Here is a 22,550-nt window from a genome sequence, read left to right as displayed (position 1 = left end):
GAAGTCTGTCCCCAGACGACCTAGGGCGTAACTGTACGCCCTGGGTGTTTCTCCCGCTATGAAGCGTGCTCCGGAGCGGAGCGCGCTTCATAGCAGGTGGGGGCCGGCTGCAGACAGCAGGCGAGACCTCACAGGTAATGACACGCTGCAGCAATCGCGCTGCCGCGTGTCATTAACTCCTTAAACGGCGCGACCGCGGCCTCCGCCTCCGTGCGGTCTGATCGGTGATCTGCTACACTAAGCCTGCACAGGCAGGCTCAATGAGCAGATCGCCGATAACACTGATCAATGCTATGTCTATGGCATAGCATTCATCAGTGTAGAAATCAAACTAATCTATGTAAAAGTCCCCCAAAGGGACTTCAAATGTGTAAAAAAAAAAAAGTTAAAAACACTAACACACTACCCCAAAACCCCTCCCCCAATAAAAGTTGAAATCACCCCCCTTTCCCATTATATAAATAAAACATATAAAAATAAATAAACAAATAAACATATAATATACCGTAGCGTGCGTAATTGTCCGATTTATTAAAATATAACAAGCGTCATTGCGAACGGTGAACGGCGTACACGAAAAGAGGGGAAAAAGTGCGCAGATTACCGATTTTATGTTACATTATATATAAAAAAAAATTAATAAAAAGTGATCAAAACGTCCGATCTTCACAAATATGGTATTAATAAAAACTAGAGATCATGGCGGAAAAAATTACACCCCATACAGCCCCGTAGGTGAAAAAATAAAACCATTATAAGCGTCACAATAGTCCCATTTTATTTATAATTAATTGCCAAAAAAAAAGGATTTCATTTTTAAAAAATATATAACATTTGAGAATCTGCGTAAACCTGCATATGGTTGTGTTTGGACTGACCTATAGAATAATAGTATCATGTCGCTGTTACCATATAGTGCATTACGTAGACACAGGAACCCCCCAAACGTTACCATATTGCATTCTTTTTTGCGATATCTTCATAAATAATATATTTGGAATTCCATCATACATGTTATGGTAAAATGAATGACGCCGTTACACAGTACAACTATTCCTGTAACAAATAAGCCCTTACATGGCCTTGTAGATAAAAAACTTAAAGTGCTAGAGCTCTTAGAAGGGGAGGAGGGAAAAACGGAAACACTAAGATCAAAATTTGCGCGGTCCACTGGGTCATTTTGGGCCTGGTCCTCAAAGGGTTAAATGTTGCACGATTTATCATTAACAGATGCTCTAAAATATAATTTGCATGTAGAGAATGGTAATGTGGTGGTTGGGTTTGTCCCTGGCTTTTTTTGTAATTTAGAGAGCTACTGGGAAAAGGGAATCGGGTTCAAGTCCACACTTCCACTGAGGTTAAGGCCATGTTCACACAACATATATTTTCGTAAAAGTATGGTCGTTGTTGCCGATTGCAACAACGGCCGTGATTAATACAAAAATATACGTTACCTGGCCTCTATGGAATCCCGGCCGGAGCGTATACACATAGGGGAACATTTATTAAGTTATAAATGTCCCCGCATCTCCGTCGCTACGGGTATTTACGTAGAGGCAGACTGCCTCTACATAAATCCCGTGCGCTCTGGTGCGCACTGCCGACAACCTACGCCAGCTGAGGACTGGAGTAGGTTTTCGGCGTATCTTTTTGCGGAACAGATGGTGAATTGCGCGGACTCTGAGTCCGCGCCCTCCGTTCCGCCCCCTTCACACCCACTCCCCGCCCCCTGGCGTACCTGTCGGAAAGTGCAAATCGGCAATTTCCGCCGAAAACCCCCGGACCGCACGATGATACATGTCCCCCATAGTATACGCACCGGCCAGGATCTCTTGCGGCACCGTAGGAAACCCTGTAACTCTGTCAGTGCACACTATGGAGCAAGCGACTCCGGCCCCTCGCTCCATAGTGTGCAGTGGGTAATTCTGATGCGGGCGCGAATGGATGCGCCCGCATCAGAACTCTGCGGCCCTAAAGATAATCCATCGGTACTGCAGTAGCTGCCAGGATTATCTTTTCTGAGACCAGCCATAACAGCCACGGTAACGGCTGATCTCTTAAGTAGTGTGAACATAGCCTAAAGGTGTATTAGCATTTTAATAAATACAGTTAAACTTGTAGCGCCCGTCAAGTTAAATAGTTTACAAATACATTCATTTAGCAAATTTGCCTCCTTCTACTGATATGCCGGCTCATTTCACCCCCTTGTTGGCAACTTGTTGCCTCGTTTACCGACAACTGCTCTGATGTAAAAGCAGGAGTCTGGCAGATATATATAGCTATAGTATACACATTTTTATATTATACAGAATATATACACTATGGGGGACATTTATTAAGAGTGACGTACTCGGCTTCCGGTTCCGGCGCCATGCTGTGAGGACGCAGTAAGGAGCAGCTCCGCACCACACTCTCCCTCCCGAGCTGCATTCCACCCGCAATCTCCTACCTTTCCGTTCCGGACTGACGGTATATGTGACGGTCGTTCCCATGGACCGGTTCGTCAGCAAAAGGGGGCAAAGGAACAAAGCCAAGGCGACAGGGAAGTCGGCAAAGGCGGCGGTGCAGGCAGACAAAATGGCGGGCGCTGGTCTCACACAGGATACGGAGCTGCAGGACGGAGACCTCTCTGAGCAGGAGGACACACAGGTACCGGTCCAGCTAGACTATAAAAAAATAGCCACTGAGGTGGCAAAACAGATAGCCCCAGACCTGCAAGAGTCCCTAGCCACTACAGTAGCAGCCACCCTGAGGCAACTACAGGAGGAGGTTGCGCAGCACACAGAGAGGCTAGATGAGGTGGAGACGAGATTACAAAATGTGGAGGACTTTCTGGAACAAAAATCCGCACATTTCTCTGCCTTAGAGGAGGACAACAGGCGGCTGTGGGAAAAGGTCCAGGACCTGGAGGACCGCTCCAGGCGCAACAACCTTCGCATTCTGGGGGTGCCTGAAGCAGTAACACCAAGGGAGCTGCGGTCATTCTGTGAGATCACCCTGCCTAAGCTACTAAACATGCAGCGTGACTGTGAAGTGGAAAGGGCTCATAGACTCGGTCCGGACCTTAGCCAGCCAGCCCAAGATGTCCCTAAATCATTGCAACACAGGGTCAGGCCGAGGCAAGTGATAGTGCGCTACTTAAGGTTCACAGATAAAATGGACTTATTGCAGGCCTTTCGGCGCCAAAAAGAGTCTCTGAACTTTCACAACCACCGGCTGCTGCTCTTCAGTGACTTTTCGGCAGAGACAACCAGACGCCGCCGCCTCTTTTCTCCAATCTGCTCTGAACTATACACTAAGAAAGTCAGATTTGCCCTTATATATCCTGCCACGCTGCGCATATTCCATGCAGACGGATCTATGTCTACATATACCTCCCCGGCCGCAGCGACAGAGGGCTTAGCCGAGGTGCTTGACACTCCAGCACGCCAAAAGACGCACAGTTCACCGCGGGATTCATCTCGTGATCGCCCGCAACCGCGTCGATCCCCCAGCTCGTCTTGGCCCTCGGATGCTCCCAGAGATGAACCAGACTGGAAAGAGATGCCGAAAGAACAACGCAAACGTCGGTCCTCATTACCACAGCCATGAAGTGTGGTCACCATATAGCTCAGATAGGAGGAACCTGCTGAACTGCTACCGGAATTTATGATCTGCTCATCCTTTGGTCTCGGGAGGACCATGACAACATTGATTTTACTCTTTATGCTAACAGGTGTGGTGGGACCCATGCTCCACAAGCTGAGAGTTGTGTTGGGTCAGTTATGTTTTCGGGAAACCCGCCTGAGCTGTGGATAGCTGCACTGCAGCATGGAAAAAAGGGAGCCAAAAGGCTTAATGTATCCCCAGCTATTGGTTTTGGTGGTGTGTGTCTGGGATACGCCTATGTGTTTTTTGATTTATGTGTTTGGGAAACTGTTTATGTTCATGTTTATGCTTGTGTTGGGGGGGAAGGGAGGGAGGGGGGGTGGGTTTCTCTCGCGGAGTGAGTCTCTCATAGGTTCGTGCCCATTTTTTCTTCATCCTGCCGCGTCATGCGGATAGTTTCTTGGAATATTAAGGGGTTGCGTTCCCCACAAAAACGCAATATGGTGCTTACACACCTCAAAAAGCTCCGCCCCGACATAGTTCTCCTACAGGAGACCCATCTACCCGTGGAAGATTTCGACAGGATGAGGAGACTGTGGGTAGGGCTGGTGCTGGGTTCCCCTGCGGTGAACGGGAAGGCGGGGGTGTTAATCCTGGTGAGCAAACACTTCCAGGGAGAAGTCCAGCAGACTCACTACGACTCAGCAGGCCGCCACTGTGAAGTCCAAGTTAAGATAGCCAATGAAATGTACGTGATTCATAATGTATATGGTCCCAATGAATCTAATCGCTCCTTTTTTTCAGAACTGTCGACTAGGGTACTGGCTTGTCCGACACGCCACGTCTTGGTGGCTGGTGATCTTAATGCGGTCCCGTCTCCAGTGGAAGACAGAAAGCGGGCTAATCCAGGTCCAGGTAGACCAACACCTAATGATGCCGCCTTGGGGGATCTTTTATCCTCTTCGGGGCTCTTAGACACATGGAGACTCTTACATCTCGATGGTAGGGAATTCTCACATTACTCCCACGTCCACTCCTCCTGGTCCCGAATAGATGGCGCTCTTGCCTCAGCTCACCTATTCCCCCGTATAGTGAAACATGATATACTTGACATGGTGATCTCTGATCACGCCCCCATTAGCTTAGACATCCTTAATGTATTCCCAAGAGGGACGGATTTCCAGTGGAAATTCCCGATTGGGTTGGCGAAAGATGAATCCTTTCAGGAAATTCTTAAGGGCTGGTGGATGGATTATGCATCCACCAACTCGGAACACATTCCTAATAGCCAGCTTTTCTGGGACGCCGCTAAGGCAGTATTGAGAGGTCGCATACTGGCTTATGTAGCCTCCCAGAAAAAGAAGGCCCAAGCCAATCTTACCCGCCATAGCCGGATGCTTAGGGGGGCGTACACGTCCTTCCTCTCCGACCCCACGAGCAGCAATAAAGATCTCTGGAAAGCAGCCAAGCTGGAATACGACACTTGGTTGGAGAGGAGGGAGGTGTTGGGCCGCTCTCAACTTGAGGCCCAATTGTTTAAATATGGTAATAAAGCTGGACGCTTGTTGGCTCGTTTTGCCAAGGGCCCATACCCGCCCACTAGGGTAACCAGGATTAGAGACGCTCGGGGTTCGTATCAGAACTCTCCAGCAGCAATAAACAAAGTCTTTGCTGATTTTTACGCCTCTCTATACGCAGCCCCTCCTCCCCCACCTCACCCCCCTTTACAGTGGCTACAGATGCTGCCATCACTTAGTGAGGAAGAGAAGGAATCCCTGAATGCGTCCATCACAGTGGAGGAAGTTAAACGTACTATATCTTCTCTTCCACGCAATAAAGCGCCGGGCCCTGACGGTTTCTCAGGCGACTTTTACTCCATTTTGGTGGATGACATTGCTGAACCCCTGACGTCTTTGTACAATGCTTACCTGTCGGGAGGGGTGATTCCATCTCAGAACAATACAGCTAATATTATAGTGCTGCCAAAACCAGGCAAGGACCCGACTATGCCGGGCTCTTATAGGCCTATTTCTTTAATAAATGTTGATCTGAAAATTGTGGCCAAGATCATGGCAGACAGATTGGCCTTGATTCTCCCCCGATTGATTTCTCCTGTACAGGTGGGCTTTGTCAAGGGCAGGGCGGCGGTGGCCAACATAAGAAAGGTCATTGCAGTCCTCGACGAGGTGACCTTGCGGCCAGAGCAGCACCCATCCCCAGCCATATTGTCCCTTGATGCAGAAAAAGCATTTGACAATGTGAGCTGGGGATGGCTGAGGCAGGCATTGGGGAGCATGGATTTCCCTGAGGCTTTTACCAACTTGATCACTGCAATGTATCATGCTCCACAAGCTAGGATTTCCACCCCAGGCTTTTTGTCTAAGCCTTTCCCATTATACAAGGGCACACGCCAAGGATGCCCCCTTTCCCCCTTACTATTTAATCTGGCCATAGAGCCTCTGTCGCGTTTCTTGCAATCTACATCCGAAATTAGGGGAATAAAGGTGGGCAGCCAGGAAGTGAAGGTTGCATTTTTCGCGGACGACCTCTTGTTGTTTCTAGAAAACCCGGCCCGTGACTTACCGGAAGTATTTCACCTATAAGATTTATTTGGCCAACACTCGGGATACAGGGTAAATGTGGGTAAAAGTAAACTATTAGACATCTCCCCTCCACTGTCGCCCCGACTAGGCCCTCAGCAAATACCGGTTCAAGTAACACGTACACATATCTCTTATTTAGGTATTCAGGTAGGACATTCTCCTCACTCCCTGTATACATTAAATTTCCCTCCAACCATACAGAAAATAATATCGGAGCTCCAAAAATGGTCTACTATACCGCTGTCTTTCCTGGCAAGATGTCATTTGCTGAAAATGATGTCGTTTGCGAAATTGCTGTATCCGCTGCAGACGTTACCACTCCTCCTCAGACACCAGGACGTGAAGAGGTTGCACAAGGCCTTTACTTCTTTCATATGGGCAAATAAACGCCCGCGAATAGCATATAGAAAGCTAGCACTAGACAGAGATAGGGGGGGTCTAAACATGCCCGATGTGCGGTACTATAATTTGGCCAGTTTGTTAAGACATAGTATTGATTGGCTGAGGGGGTCAAGCGTGTACTCCAACTTAGCTATTGAGTCTGCTCTGGCGTCGCCGTGGTCTCTGGGGTCCATCCTACACACCAGGCTGGCCTCCATGCCCCCTGCTGTGAAGCGAAGTGTTCTTTTTAGGGACACATTGGCGGCATGGAGGTCAGTGCGCATTTTATTACAACAATCTCACCTGGCAGGTCGGTATATGGACCTTTGGAGTCACGCTGAGTTTAGAGCGGGTAGAGAAAATAAACTGTTTGGGGAATGGAAGTCTAAGGGCATCTATACAGCTGGAGACCTTCTTCATGCTTCCGAACCCAGACTACTTTCCTTCCCTGAATTGCAACAGGCCAAGGGACTGGCCTCGGGCCACTTCCTTTCCTATAACCAGGTGCGCTCTTTCCTGCAGTCCCGCCTTCGGGACTGGGGTAAAGAGATCCAGACAGGTGTCATAGAGGGGTATGTGGATGGTGAGGAAATGGGCCACTCCCTGTCTTCCTTATACCGTGACTTAAAAAAGGAGGCGCTAGCTCACCTTGAACCACATCTATTCGCATACTGGGAGAGGAAACTGGGGGAACAAAACCTCACGGAGGCAATTCTGAAGGGTTGGGGAGTAGTTAAGACTGCTGTTACTAATGTACGTTGGAGAGAAACGCAGTACAAGATAATACACCATGCTTTGTATGGCTTTTCTCTGCCAATCTCTCCCACCGACCCCTCTCGCCTCACCGCATGCCCTAAATGCGGCACTCCTAACACTGATCTGTTGCATGGCCTACTGTTGTGTCCCAGGGTGGCACCGTTTTGGACTGCCTTGGGAGACGCATTAAGGACTCGACTACACCAGCACTTACCGGTGCGTCCTCTAACTATTCTATTGCACGTACCTGAGGAGGACTCACCAGTATCCCTCCTCACTCACGTTTTCATACTGGTGGCCAAGAGATGCCTACTGGCCCATTGGCTGACACCCGAAATTCCCACGCTTACTGAGGTTATTGGTCAGGTTAAACACTATCTTAAAATGGATCAACTTGATACTGAACTTCACAAATCAAAAAGGACCAAGCAGTTTATTTCAAAGTGGAAACCATTTATATGCTCGTTTCTGTCCGGCAGTGAGATATGTCAGACTATATCTCCATTTCGCCAGACAGAATGGTACCTGAAAGAGGCCCTGGCGGGATCCTTAGGGAAACTGAAGGTTGACTAAGATGTTCTCTGCATGCTAAGCTAGACGTAGATGAGAAATACTATGTGCACGAACAGGTCTGTTGTATTATGTTACATCAACCATAGGGGACGACTCCGCGAGAAGGGAGGGGGGAGGGATTGGGGAGTTGGTTTTGTTTTTGTTTTTGTTTGTTACGATGTGTCAATTATTCTACCATTACTAAACAACGGCAACCTGACCCTCTATCATTTAGTAAAAGGGCTACCTGTTACGCCGCTGCCCTCTTGGGACTTCGACGGCTGTTCCTGGACACCTAAGGGATTGATGCCACCGCTCTGCTCTGATTTTGACAGCATGTGGTACTTGTGTGACTTTGTATATGTCCCTTTCATTCTTGTAATACATAAAAGTTATTTATGGAAATAATAAAAATATATTTAAAAAAAAAAAAAAAAGAGTGACGTACTCAAACGCTGGTCTTAAATAAAGCCCGGCCCCAATTACCCAGCTGAATTCACTAGAAGGCACACGCTTCTTAGTAAAGCCAATTAGACCTGCGCCTGTCGTAGCCTAAAGTAATATATTCCCTTATTAATCAATCTGTCAATTTGCTATCCGGCTATTACAGACTTTTAATTCATAGAAAACTGAACATGTCAAACATATATCCTAATTAGAAATGAGCGAATTTGCCGAAGTTTGGGTTCGTATGAACCTGAACTATCGGCTTCCGATTCCCGTTGTCTGCAGCCTCCGTAAACAGGGTGGATACGGTGTAAGGACCGCTTGGAAAACTGTGATACGGCCTATGCCAATGTCTGTATCCCAATTTTCCGGGCGGTTAGTAAGGCTGTATCCATCCTGTTCACGGAGGCTGCAGACAGTGGGAATCAGAAGCCGATAGTTCAGGTTCATACGAACCCGAACTTCGGCAAATTTGCTCATCTCTAATCCTAATGACAGGAGATTCTGGCTTACTTGGACTAACCAATTTGCTCTCTTTACTAACTTATTTGTTCTCGATACAACATAAATAGACTACCACTTGGCCTCTTACAGCCACACATAAGAAAAAAAAAAGGGGTGAAAATAGACAAAACCAGAGCTGATGCTAGGTTTTTGGCTGCCTGAGGTGAAACCTGAAATGGGGCCACCAAGTGTTGCTAGGTGAGAACAAGACAGAAAAAGTTTCAAAGTCTTCCACACGTGTGTAAGCAATTTTTGAATCTTTATTGCCTCTCCAAAAATAAAAGCACATGACATACACAAGACTCAATGCACTGTGACTGCTCAAGGTGATCTTATTCGTGGTCATACTACCATTTATGCCTTGTGGTCCATTTAAAAGGGTAGTGATCACTTGTAGTGTAGTAATGTCTCAAGCATATAACAATACCTGCAGAGTGTTTCCAGTGCTGACTTCCTTGCATTCTATGTCTGTGTCCAGATATCATTTGCAGGTCACGGGGTCAATGAAGTCAGTGGTGTATAGCAGACAGTATAATTTATGGCCACTCCATAAAACATGCTGCCCCTACAAATCCGCCATTGAGCAATAAACTCATTTGGCCTCATGTATCGGCCCTGGACATAAAGGATGAGATTCAGGCACCAACAAGATTGATTTAACCCCTTTGCGTCAGCAATACGTATATATGTCGGCTGATTTGAAGGGGTGAATTGAACAGGATCGGGAGCTGAGCCTGCTTATATACATTGGGGTTCAGCTACACCAAAATTGCTGATTTTTGGTCATGCATTAGAATTTTTTTTAAAGAGACCAAGTCCCATTGAAACCGAAATGGTACTGTTAAAAACTATGAATCATGTCACAAAGAATAAGCCCCGTATACAGCCCTATAGATAAAAAAATAAAAACAAATATAGGGATTAGAATGTTAATTTTAAAGAAAAAAGTTTTAATTATTTTTAACCCTCTGAGGACCAGGCCCAAAATGACCCAGTGGACTGTGCAAATTTTGATCTTTGTGCTTTCGTTTTTCACTCCTCCTCTTCTAAAAGCTCTAGCACTTTCAGTTTTCTATCTACAAGGCCATGGGAGAGCTTGTTTTTTACAGGAATAGTTGTACTTTGTAATTGGCTCTTTCATTCTACCATAACATGTATGACGGAATCCCAAAGTTATTATTTATGAAGAAATAAATAAGTGAAATTCTAAAAAAGAATGCAATATGGTAACTTTTGGGGGGTTCCTGTGTCTACGTAATGCACTATATGGTAAAAGCGACATGGTACCGTTATTCTATAGGTCAGTCTGAACACAACCATATGCAGGTTTACACAGAATCTCTAATGTTAGGCTAGGTTCACACTGTGTTTTCAGCATCCGTTTAACAGATCCGTTTTTTTTAACGTCCAGAAAAATAGGGTCAGCAACGTTTTTTGGTCCGTTTTGGTCCGCCAAATAAAACGGATCCGTTTTTTTTATAATGGAAGTCAATGGAAAAACTGATGCACACAAATGAATCCGTTTTTTGCAATCCGTTTTTCATGCGCTTTTTGCAAAAAACTGATGCGTTAAACGGATGCTGAAAACGCAGTGTGAACCTAGCCTAATATATATATTTTTTTAATGAAATCTTTTTTTTGGCAATTATTAATAAAATGGGCCTATTGTGACGCTTATAACGGTTTTATTTTTTCCCCTACAGGGCTGTATGGGGTGTCATTTTTTCCGCCATGATCTCTAGTTTTTAATAATACCATATTTGTGAAGATCGGACGTTTTCATCACTTTTTATAGATTTTTTAAAAATATATAATGTAACATAAAATCGTTAACCCGCGCACTTTTTTCCCCTCTTTTCGTGTACGCCGTTCGCAATGACGCTTGTTATATTTTAATAGATCGGACAATTACACACGCTACGGTATATTATATGTTTATTTGTTTATTTTTATATGTTTTATTTATATAATGGGAAAGGGGGGTGATTTCAACATTTATTGGGGGAGGGGTTTTGGGGTAATGTATTAGTGATTTTAACTTTTTTTTTTTTTTTTTTTTTACACATTTTGAGTCCCTTTGGGGGACTTGAACATTCATTACTTTCATTTTATACACTGATCATTGCTATGCCATAGAAATAGCATTGATCAGTGTTATCGACGCTCTGCTCATTGAGCCTGCCTGTGCAGGCTCAGTGAACAGAACCCCGATCGGACCGCACGGAGGCAGGTGAGAGACCTCCGGCGGTCCGTTTTAATGATTGGGACCCCCCGCAGTCACACTACGGGGGTCCCGATCGGTAAGTGACAGGGGACTCCCACTGTCACTTACACTTAAACACTGCAGTGTTTAAGGAGTTAATGGCACGCTGCAGCGCGATTGTTGCAGCCTGTCATTAACGGTGAGGTGCATTGAGCAGCTGGCCCCCACCTTCTATGAAGCGCGCTCTGCTCTGGAGCCTTTAAGCGATACAGTCACTGCCCTTACCTTATGTGCAGTTCTTCCTCTCCCCAACCGTGAAGCCCCACCTAGGTGACATTGTCTACCGATAAAACAATGCAAGAGTAAGGGGGGGGGGAGGGGGTGACCGTATTACTTTTAAATACTGTGTGTGAACCCAGCCTAAAGATTGTATTGGAAATTAAAATATTTTCTCATCTTGAGATGGCTATCTTAGGAAGAGAATGAAAAGAACACTGCTTGTGCATGTGTGATATGTTCCATTCATTTAGCGGGACAATTTCCCTCCATTCTCATGATTGGTGGTGGTCCCAGAGATCGAATGCCACTGATCAGCTTGTTATTCCCTATCCTCTGGACATAGGATAACTTCTGCAGTTGGAAAGGCAATGCAAGTGAGAAAGTCTAATAAGGGGAGAAAATTGTTGCTGTTATTGTATTATAAAAAAAATAATAAGGTATCACCTTTCATACAAGTAGATTCCAAACTTCGAATTACACTAAGCTAAGAAAAGAAGATATTGATATGACTGCCACACCAAAGACTATTATTACAGACAGCCACAATGAAAAATAATATTACACTAAATCTCTATAGATAAAACATATATCACTTTCATTTTAATAAAAAAAAATTATTTCAGACAGCATGAAAACTACTTTGTCTTATGTTTGAAACAGAAAAAATCTCATATCTTTTAAGGTCTGTTCATCCACATTTATTTACTACTAAAATTCCTCTCATATCATGACAATCAATCGCTTGAGACAGCAAGTCTCAACAAAGCACTCTTGTAAGAGTGTACCCATCTTTATTTTTTGCATTTAAAAGCGACTCTGTACCCACAATTTGTCCCCCCCAAACCACTTGTACCTTCAGATAGCTGCTTTTAATCCAAGATCTGTCCTGGGGTCCGTTCGGCAGGTGATGCAGTTGTCCTAAAAAAATACTTTTAAATTTGAAGCCCGTGCCAAACGGGAGTATCTGTGCCCTAACTTTGCACCATTTCTCCTCCCCACCCTCTTCAGCATTAGGAATGCCACTGGAACATTTTCTACATGCTGAACACTGCACAGGTCCTTAACGATCCAGCCCATGTGCCGGGCTGACACAGGTGGGGAATAGGAGGCAATCTGCCTGGAGCATTCCTAATGATGAAGAGGGTGGGGAGGAGGGACGGAGGGGTGGTGCAAAGTTAGGGCACAGATACTCCTGTTTGGCACAGGTTTCAAGTTAAAGGCTAAAAGTATTTTTTAAGGACAATAACTGCATTACCTGCTGAACGGACCGCAGGACATATCTTGGATTAAACACAGCTATCCGAAGGTACAAGTGGTTTGGGGGGGGGGGGGCAGATTGTGGGTACAGAGTCGCTTTAAGTACATTTTGCTAAAGGAGGGCCTTACGTTTCATTAAACTATTTCTCCTTAAAGAATGAAATTCATATTTGGGGGTAATTAATTCTGTTTATTTTAAATTTATTATTGTCATTTTGTAATCGTTTTTGGCTCATGAAGAAGCTGTTGGGTCTGCAATTTGGCACCAGTGGAGATGTGAGAGGTCCTACAGTGCCTTTGCATTTCTCTGTTTATATGCCATGCCCTATTCGATGTCATAATTACAATTATTCTTCTTTAAATGCAGAGGACAACATCTCTGTAGTACAAGGTTGCGGTGAGGCTCAAAACAGCACTATAGAGTCTCATAGAATCCATATACAGGCTCAATAAACACAATTCACCAAAACTGAGCTGTACATAGCTAAATAACACTAAGCTTATTTGTGAGACATGAAAAATAACTGTATGTGAGGAAATCCAGTTAGATGTCTTGCTGTAAAAATGTGCGGTCACTGAGTAGAAAGAGAATAGCAACACCAGGTGGCTTGAGTAGCGAAACCAATACACTGTGAAAGCTGGTCTCTGTATTCACAGAGTATTAGAGTTCATAGAATCATTTTCAGCTTAGTGTAGTTATCTTTCTGCAAAAGGTGCTTTAAAGCATCCAATACTAGTAAATTTACTGGGGGTTCCAATGGAATATGGTGTAAAAGTTTTCTGCAACTTAAGTGGAATCTGTTATCACTCTCATGCTGCCTGATCCATGAGTCAAAAGGATTGTCCCTGGTAGGACCTACCTGCCCTATAAGCCTTGATTGATAAAGCTCTCCCTGTTTAGGTATAGGGAGGTCGATCAACCAAGGCCAACAAGGCTGGCAGAAGCCACTAGGGACTGCCCCAATAATTTGTGGAACAGGCAGCAAGACAATGATGATAGATTCCCTTGAAAGAATGTATGCAGCATTATCAAATTACATTCCTAATGTTTTGCTCTAAGCAGCATAATATTTGTCCCTGCAGCAAATTTAGGCATAGGAGTAAAAAGAAAGGTTCATTTTAAGCCTAATAAAATCTTTACTGCATCTACAGTACATTTACTAAATATATTGCACTGCTCTCTACATGTACTGTACTACATGTACTGTTTAACCCACTGCTTTCTACTTGTACTGTACATATACTGTATGCATTGCACTGCTCTCTTCCTGTACTATACAGCTTTCAACTAGTGTTAAGCTGAGATGCCAAGCTGGTTGAGATTGATATCTACAGCCTAGAGCTGTATCCACGTTTTTCAGGACTCCCGAGGGCTGCATCCAACTTCTGCAGCCGAAGGAAGTCAAATGCTGAGCACTCAGGTTCACAGAATGATACTTAACCCGAACAGTTTGGCCTCTCCACTCAACACCACTCTCAACAGTTACTGTACTGCTCCTCCCTGTGCCAAGGCAAGTCTTTAGAGGCAGTAGGAAGGCTGCTTTCAAATAAAAACACAAAAATCTGTGTGTGAGCCTTTCTCTCTGTCTCCCCCTCGCCCCGTCTGAGAAAGCTGATGTAAACAAGCCCCTGACGGGTTTTATCTGCAACATTGTAGCTTCTTTGTAATGCTGGGAGGGTCATTCTGAGGTCAAGTTGCTAATGAACGCACTATGATTTAACCTCCAAGCACTGCAAAGAAGCTACAATGTTGCAGATACAGCGAACCAGAGACTTGTTTACATCAGCTGTCTCAGAAGGGAGAGGGGCGGAGGGGGAGACAGAGAAAAAGGCTCCCACACATATTTTTGTGTTTTCAGCCAAAAGCAGCAGCTGAAAAATGGGGGAAAGGAGACTGAATAAATAATAACAAGTATGGAAGAATTGTTAGTCTCACCATGGGCAGCAACATATTAAAAGTTATGTTTGCGTGTAATACCCCTTTAAGAATCAATTGCTAGTAGTATAGTCAATAGGTAGGTTTTAGCAAACATTTCCTATATTTGTACCAGTAGCAGAAAATCCTCGTTTGCATGATGTCCCTGTTTGGTCAGAGTATCTACAGTAACTTCATGTTTATTTTTATACTTTCTAGTACAATACTAATAAACACCTTTACATTACAGTTAATGTACTTTGTATTTCTTGAAAAAGTAGCAGAACAGAAAATAGTCCTACCTCCCAGCAGTCATGATAATAGTCTAAATCTGGACCATTAGGGGCTTTGATTCAGCACAATTTTTTTCACATTTTGCTCCAGGCAATTTATAACTGGAAATTACTACTAGATATAATTAATGCACATTATCTTCACTCTTCAGTGCACACATTTCTTTGTCTTGCATTCGATTTTATTCTACAAACATATGATAAGGTGAGCAGTGCACAGATTATAAACTACTAATGTATTTTATTCTAGGACTGGTGAACTTTAGAATAGAGTTATCTTATTTCTGTCAGACCATAACAATATAGCATCTTGGAATACCTATAAATGTGCCTGTGCCCCAATGGAATTTAACTAAATAAAAGAAGGATATAATAGTGGAGGATATTAAAATATGCAAGCGGCTTGCAATCCCCTTTTCTATAAATAAGAGAGGAAATAATAAAGGCAGAATTATTGGTTCAGTGAGGTTCTCACAGCTCAGTAAGTCTGTTCTGGGCTTATACAGCTTAATTGACAAGCTCATTATCATTGTGGTTGTGATTAAATGCTCCATTGCCATTTCAAGGATTATAAGAATTCCCTGCTGAGCTCCACATTTCAGGAAGAATGCAGAGAAGTGCAGCTTTATAATGACGAACATACACCACAAGTTTGCTTAAAATAAAAGTCATAGTTCTTATTACTGTACATGAGGCGGTGGGTTTAGTTTGCATCTATCTATAGCACGGCTAGAAGTACTAAAAGTCAACAAAACTTAACTTGTTATTAGAAAAGTACCACGATGATGAACAGTCTTTAGACAAATGTATTGTAGCAAAATAGGTAATAGTCACTAGAGCCCAGAGCAGATCAAACAGGATTGAAAGAAACTCATTTACAGAGAAATGTATTTAGTAAGCAAAAAGAAAAATAAGAATTACAGCTCAGCCCCCCTGCTGTAACACAGCTCACTAATCCTCCCTTATTGGTTGTAGTTGATATACAGGAAACAGAAGAAAATGCCCACTCAGCCAATCACAGACCACTGCGGTGACCTGTCTCAGTCAGTAATTGGCTAAGCAGACATTTCCTGTGTAAGGCTGGGTTCACACTATGTATATTTCAGGCTGTATTTGGTCCTCATGTCAGGTCCTCATAGCAACCAAAACCAGGAGTGGATTGAAAACACAGAAAGGATCTGTTCACACAATGGTGAAATTGAGTGGATAGCTGCCATATAACGGTAAATAACTTCCATTATTTCAATATAACAGCCGTTGTTTTAAAATAACAGCAAATATTTGCAATTAAATGACGGCCATCCACTCAATTACAACATTATGTGAACAGAGCCTTTCTGTGTTTTTAATCCACTCCTGGTTTTGGTTGCTATACAGCCTCAAACATACAGCCTCAAATATACGTAGTGTGAACCCAGCCTAAAGATAGATACAGGAAGTAGTGAACAGTGGAGAGACTGTGGGCATCAGAGCTACAGTGTATGGGACTGGGGAGTTTAGTAATGCTTATCTCTTTTTTTATTTTTTTTCTCCCAATATGCCCTTTTTCAAAATAACATTAACCCATCATACAACCACTTTAAACATCCAATCCAGGTGGATTTATAGCATGATGCAATATAAGCAACTCCATAACTGTATTGTGGTGCTTCAAAGGGGTCACCTTAGCACTAAAAATGTTGCACCAAATTTGCTTACAAGTACAGACATTTTTTTTGCTGTTGAAGGAGAGCTATTTAGCAGAAGCACTGCACTGCATATTATACTATATTCCCAAAAACTTCATATGCAGTATTTGGTCAGTATTTTTATCCAAAACTAGGAGTGAGTCCAAAAGAAAAAGGTGCAGATAATTAAACCTTTGCACAACTATTATGTGGGGAAAAGAAGCAGCACAAACTGTTTACAGACTCCATGTACAATAGATTATCTATAAATGTAAAGACTAAATCTAAAATACTATAATATTGCTCAGTGAAGGTCTAGTAATCCCTTCAGAGATTACTAGTGATTGTGGCGTCTGATTATAATCAAAACCAACATTTTAGTGTTTTCAGCAATCAAATAAATTGTTCTTTTGCTCATTGGTTATAATGCAAACATTGATTACATGCAATGAAAGGTAAATGTAATTCTTTAAGTATGCAATAAAACAACAGAAAATGAATGTGCAATGGTAAAATGGTTTTGCAGGTAGCAATTCACAAATTAGGTATTGCTCATATTTTAATGGATGACATAATTGAACAAGGAAGAATAGAGCTGATGTAGCACAAAGAAAATGTAATTACTAAAGACGTGACAAAAAAGAGGAGATATCACAGGAAATGACTACAGCATTTCAAGGCTGAATAGAAATGTTAGAAATGCTTTTTCTGAAATATGGCTTCATAGATGTTAACAAAAGATGATAATGGAAATGTTAGCACATTATAATTGTTTACCCTTTCTATCTTCACCTGGAAATTAGGAACAAGGATTGAATTCCCAAGATGGTAATAAGCTATTGTAGGCTTAAATAGTTTTAGTGCTGCAACTCCAAACTATATCTGCTTCCTCATATGCATACCTAAACCTATGCTGTTCTTTTGACCCCAAATGGAGATTTTATATATATATATATATATATATATATATATATATATATATATATATATATATATATATATAGAGAGAGAGAGAGAGAGAGAGAGAGAGAGAGAATTAGCATAAGGGAATGTAAAAATCTTGTACTGAACACTGTTCAAAGGGTTTTTCAAGATCACAATACTGATAGATTATCCTTAGGAAAGGCTATCAATAGGAGCCTGCCTTTTGGTACTCTGTCAATAAGCTGTTTAAAAAGACTGCAGTACTGCAGTCTCTTCATTATTTACATGTGCTAGTACACCTACACCTCATACACTAAGTAGCGCTGTGAAATCTTTTGGTGCTTTACAAAAAAATATTTTTAACTAGCAACTGCGCCTAGTATATTACAGCCTTGTCCCATTCAAGTGAATGAGAGATAACTACAAAACCCTCCACCACCACAATGTTAAATCTAGCACAACATCTGCCTAAACACAGCTGACTGCCAAGGGGCAGTAGGAGGAGTACTGAGAATTGCCTCCCTTACTAATGTAATATTATTAGCCTATCCTAAGGATAGGCCATCATCAATATAAAGATTCAGAAAAACCCTCTACATACCTAAATAAAGATGTGACTGTTACTGTTTGGCCAACTCTATTCTGTGTTAGGTGCGCTCTGACTGAGACATGTGGACATTTAGGAGGATGAAGGTTACAGTAGAGCGTACACCAGGGAGAAGGAGCAAATTCGCCCAATCCTCTTCAGGTATGCCTGGTGTATCCCCTGCTCACCCGATGGATGCTCAGAGGTGTAAATCAGGATACAAATCTGCACCTGCTCGAAGCAGGTGTACATTTGGTTTACCAGCACAGAGTCGGGTGTGCGCCTCTTAGTGAATTTGTACAGGGGAAAGGGGGCGGGGCCTAATGTAGGACCAGCATACGAGTATGCCGGTCTTCATAAATCCCCCTTTATTTTTAAGAATGAAGCTATCCCTATGTGGTGTCCCACCACATGTGTTGCTATTGGTTACATCCTTCGCAAAAGCCTGTACTTACTGAGTGTGTAAGTGGTGATAAAGTTTTGCCGCTAGATGTCGCTATTGTAAGTATATGCACTTAGTTGCTGCACAGCTGAAGTATGGAAAGGCTTATTGTTTGTTTATCTGTCACATGGATCTGTAAACCTATGAGAGGGTCTCCTTCTTCTATCCTATCATCTTCTTTACTTCTTCTGCACGCACTCTTCACCCATTCACAGCGCACCTTACAGTAGCTGTAGATAGGAAATCACGTGGGTACAGGAAGTGTGTGGTCTTTTGATATTGGACTCTGTAGGGAAAGGACGCAAGCTAGAACGCTACCTACAGTGGTACCTTTGGGCCCTTGCCCTTTGCCAGGTCCCCAGTCACAGTCTTAGTCAGGTTCCTGTACAGTGAGGAAGCAAGACAAGACGCAGCTAACAGTTTCTCCTTAACTAACTCTACACAACGCTATGCAGTGTTAAACCTTTCACAGGAAAGGAGAAGTCAGAAACTATCTCAACCCACGCCGTGGACTAGGAGAATAACAGTGCAGGACACTATTCACAAAGCCAAAGAAAGCTAGGAACTGATCCGGATAGAGCAAAGTTGCTAAGAGCCTAGGAACTCTATCTCGCAGCACAGTTGTCAGCATGAAATCCTCAACATTCCGCTCATCCCAGGTAACAAGGTCTGGGGCTTGTGGCACCCCCTAGGACGGGTCCCCCGACACTGGTAGGGCAATTAGTGGTTAATTCCAACAAGAGTCGAAGCACGGGCACAAGTGTTCTCTTTCAAGTATTCTTCAAGTATTTCAAATTATGTTTATTTGTCATTTTTCAATTTATAAACATTACATACCATAGCCAGCAGTAAACTTATAGACAGCAAAAAGTACAAATAGATGCAAAAGTGGAAAACAATAGCAACGAATACAAAATGTGTATCCCTTTCCAACATGAAGGGAGAAACATCTGTCTAATAAACTAAGAGTAAGGTAGGGACGTAAAAAATAAAACAAAGGAAAAAAAAAGGGGGGGGGGGGAGGGGGGTGTAACGGGGAGAATAAAAGGAAGGTAGGTGAGCCCAGGCACCACTCTTATCAATATGCAGGGGCGTCTCTCACTTATATTGGATTTGCTCATACATTGACAACATCTGGAAAGTCAGACACTGGAGGATCTGCACCTTCTCCTCCCCGTTGACGGGGTGGGAGTTTCAGAGGCCCTAATGAATCGGCTAGGTCTGCTTTGAAATACCATGTAGTGTAGCTAAATGGGCGTACAATTGTGTGGATCTTATCTCTAGAGTAATGAGAGGTCAAGAAAGTTTGCCACTTCTTAAAGAAAGCAGCAGCCCCTTTCTTCTTATGTTTCTCGGTTTCTATCCGGTCAATACCCAGTAAGGTCTTAATGAGATTTATCAATTACTGGATAGTTGGTATATCTGGTGGTAACCAACTGTTTAGGAGAAGATGCTTAGCAGCCAGTAGTATAATGTGTATCATTAAAGGAATGGATTGCGTTGGCACATCTACTCTTTCAGTAGGGTCTACATAATGAAAAACAGGTACCTCCTCCAGTGCTGATTTATATAAGCAATTACACAATCCCAGTAACTTTGCGACTGAGGGCATAGCCACATTCAATGCTAAAAATCTATGGCCTCTTCTTTACATTTAGGTGATCTGTATCCTTTATTGTCAAGTGTCTTATCAAGTCTACTATACTCTGTCAATGCAAAGTTGTATGTTCTGCTGCACCTAAGTACCTTCTGTCACGGCCGCGGCGGCATCCCGTGTTCCGGGCCGCCGCTGCAACCTCCTCCTGCCCCATGCAGCCGCCGGGGTCCTTGTGCAGGGACCCGGCGCTGCTGCTAGTTCGGCCCCTGGGGGCGCCTCACCTTCCTCTGCTCCTGTCTCTCACTGTGCCGGCCGGCGCACGTCCCTGCCTCCTAGGGCGCGCGCGCGCCGGCTGTCTCAGATTTAAAGGGGCAGTGCGCTCCTAATTGGTCCACATGTCAATCACTCCCCTATAAGTTCCAGCTCTGCCCCCTTCCAGGTGTTGGAGCCTCTACATGCTTCCCATAGCGTTTGGCCCATCTCCCTGTTGTTCCTGACCTTAGTCCTTGTTCCTGTCTTCAGTCCTTGTCCCTAGTACTCGCCCGCTTCCTTCCCATTGTTCCTGAGTCCTGTCCGCCACCTGCGAGCACGTCTACAGTCCTCTGCCTGCACTATCTCCTGCCTACTGCTCCTGCCACGCCTCGCCTGCCGTCACTAGCAACCAAGCCAGGGGTAGCGACCTGGGGGTCGCCTGCCGCAGCAAGTCCATCCCGCCTTGCGGCAGGCTCTGGTGAAAACCAGCGGCCCCTTAGACTCCGCTCCCTGGTGAGGTTAGTGCCATCGCTAGTGACGGTCCAGTGGATCCACTACTCCAGGCGTTACACCTTCCGAGTAAACAAGATTTTATTTATGGTGAAGAAACTCGGTAATTCTTCGTTTCGCACTAACACAGCAGATACACACTGCTTGGGACATTTCCCCTTTCTGTAGGTGGCAGTACCAATAGTCCGTCACTATTCAATATTCCACTCTGGCCCACCGTGATAACAGCCCAAGGGACCCCGTAGCAGCCCGGCAGGTAACTGACCACAGGGGGACAAGGTGTAACTGGCCCATTAAACTAAAAGCTGGTGTGCCATCATCCCGTGTGCCCAACCGGCACTGGCGTCACAACACAACACCCTAGGGCCCCGTTACATCTCGGCCAACCACCATAGAGTCGTGTCGGACTTCCCCATCTAGCAAGTGACCGGCCGCACCTCTGCCATAACACCTTGGGGGCACCCCACACCAGTAATCCACTGATTGTTGTGGAGTTGTTGCTTTATTTCAAACCCGAGCTGTAATTGCCAAGGTAAGCTTTATATCACCACCCTTTTCCATTTGAAATGAATGGATTAAATGTCTGGAGATGAAGCTTCACATTAGTCCACCCTCAGCAATATTTTGGTCAATATTCATCATAAACATTGGCCCAAATTTATTATTGCAAATGTGCCAGAATATTGGTCCGATTTTCACCCTCAAAAAACTAACATACAGTATGTACATCTTGCACTACATTTTGTGTGTTTTTTAGATACTTTTGTGTTTTTTTGCACCTAACTCAGAAGGGAAGCATGGCAGGAACAGAGCATTGTTGTTCAAACATTTGTTTTCAGATGTATTTTTGGAGGTAAACATATGGCCGTTTTTTTAATAAATTACATTGTACAAACATATTCAGTGGACAATGAAAAAGAATAGTGGTCGTCACTTTCAAGAGTAAAAAACTTAGCTTTCTTTTATCATTTTAAAATCCATGTCACAAATCCAAAAATATGTACAAGGCACGATCGTGCCTTGTACATATTTTTGGATTTGTGACATGGATTTTAAAATGATAAAATAAAGCTACGTTTTTTACTCTTGAAAGTGACGACCACTATTCTTTTCCATTGTCTGCTGCTGTTGAGGATTTGGATGCCTCTAGGTCGTAGCACTAGCCAGGTGAGCTGAATGAACTTTCTTTGCTTTTGCATAAACATATTCAGTGGCTCTATGTGCCATAACTGTGGTAAAGGAAAAAAATAAACAGGTGTAAAATAAACAAACCTAATATATTAAGTGGTATAAAGTTAAACAATAAAGTCTAAAGATGCAGTCTGGTAAAGGTCATATTACATGTAAAGATCAACGGCCGTATTAGGCCGATAATCGTCCTGTGTAATAGAACGCAACAATCAGCTGACATGAATGATGTTGGTTGATTGTTGCTGTCGTTTGTAGTTAAACAAGTTGAAATACAAACGACAATGATAGCAGCGATCTGCTGCCGCAGCTCTGTGGGGTAGGATTGGCAGCAGCAGACCAACGCTATCCTCTATGGGCTGCCCGGACGATTTAGCAATACCCGGACAGCCCCCCCCGCGGCCCCTCCTGCACTAACCCACTCGCTGCCGACGCGTGTAATAGCGCGGGCAGCGAGTGCTTAACGAGGAGCAAGTGAGCGCTGACATCGCTCGTTTGCTCCTCACAGTCGCCCTGTTTAATAGGGGCATAAGTTTACACTAGTTAGAGTCTAGTTATTAGAATGTTTTACTAAATCTGGGCCACTGATTTCAAACAAAAAACAAT

General features: G+C 43.7%; 1 protein-coding gene across 1 annotated transcript in view; it reads right to left on the bottom strand.

Moving 5' to 3' along the window:
- NALCN (sodium leak channel, non-selective) overlaps positions 1-22,550 on the bottom strand; it is a 420,693-nt gene that overhangs the window by 124,858 nt on the left and 273,285 nt on the right. The gene's annotated exons all lie outside the window — the stretch shown is intronic.

This window comes from Dendropsophus ebraccatus, chromosome 5 (assembly GCF_027789765.1).
Source record: "Dendropsophus ebraccatus isolate aDenEbr1 chromosome 5, aDenEbr1.pat, whole genome shotgun sequence".
In the NCBI taxonomy this organism is placed as follows: Eukaryota; Metazoa; Chordata; class Amphibia; order Anura; family Hylidae; genus Dendropsophus; species Dendropsophus ebraccatus.
This window is presented reverse-complemented; position numbering and strand designations above follow the sequence as displayed.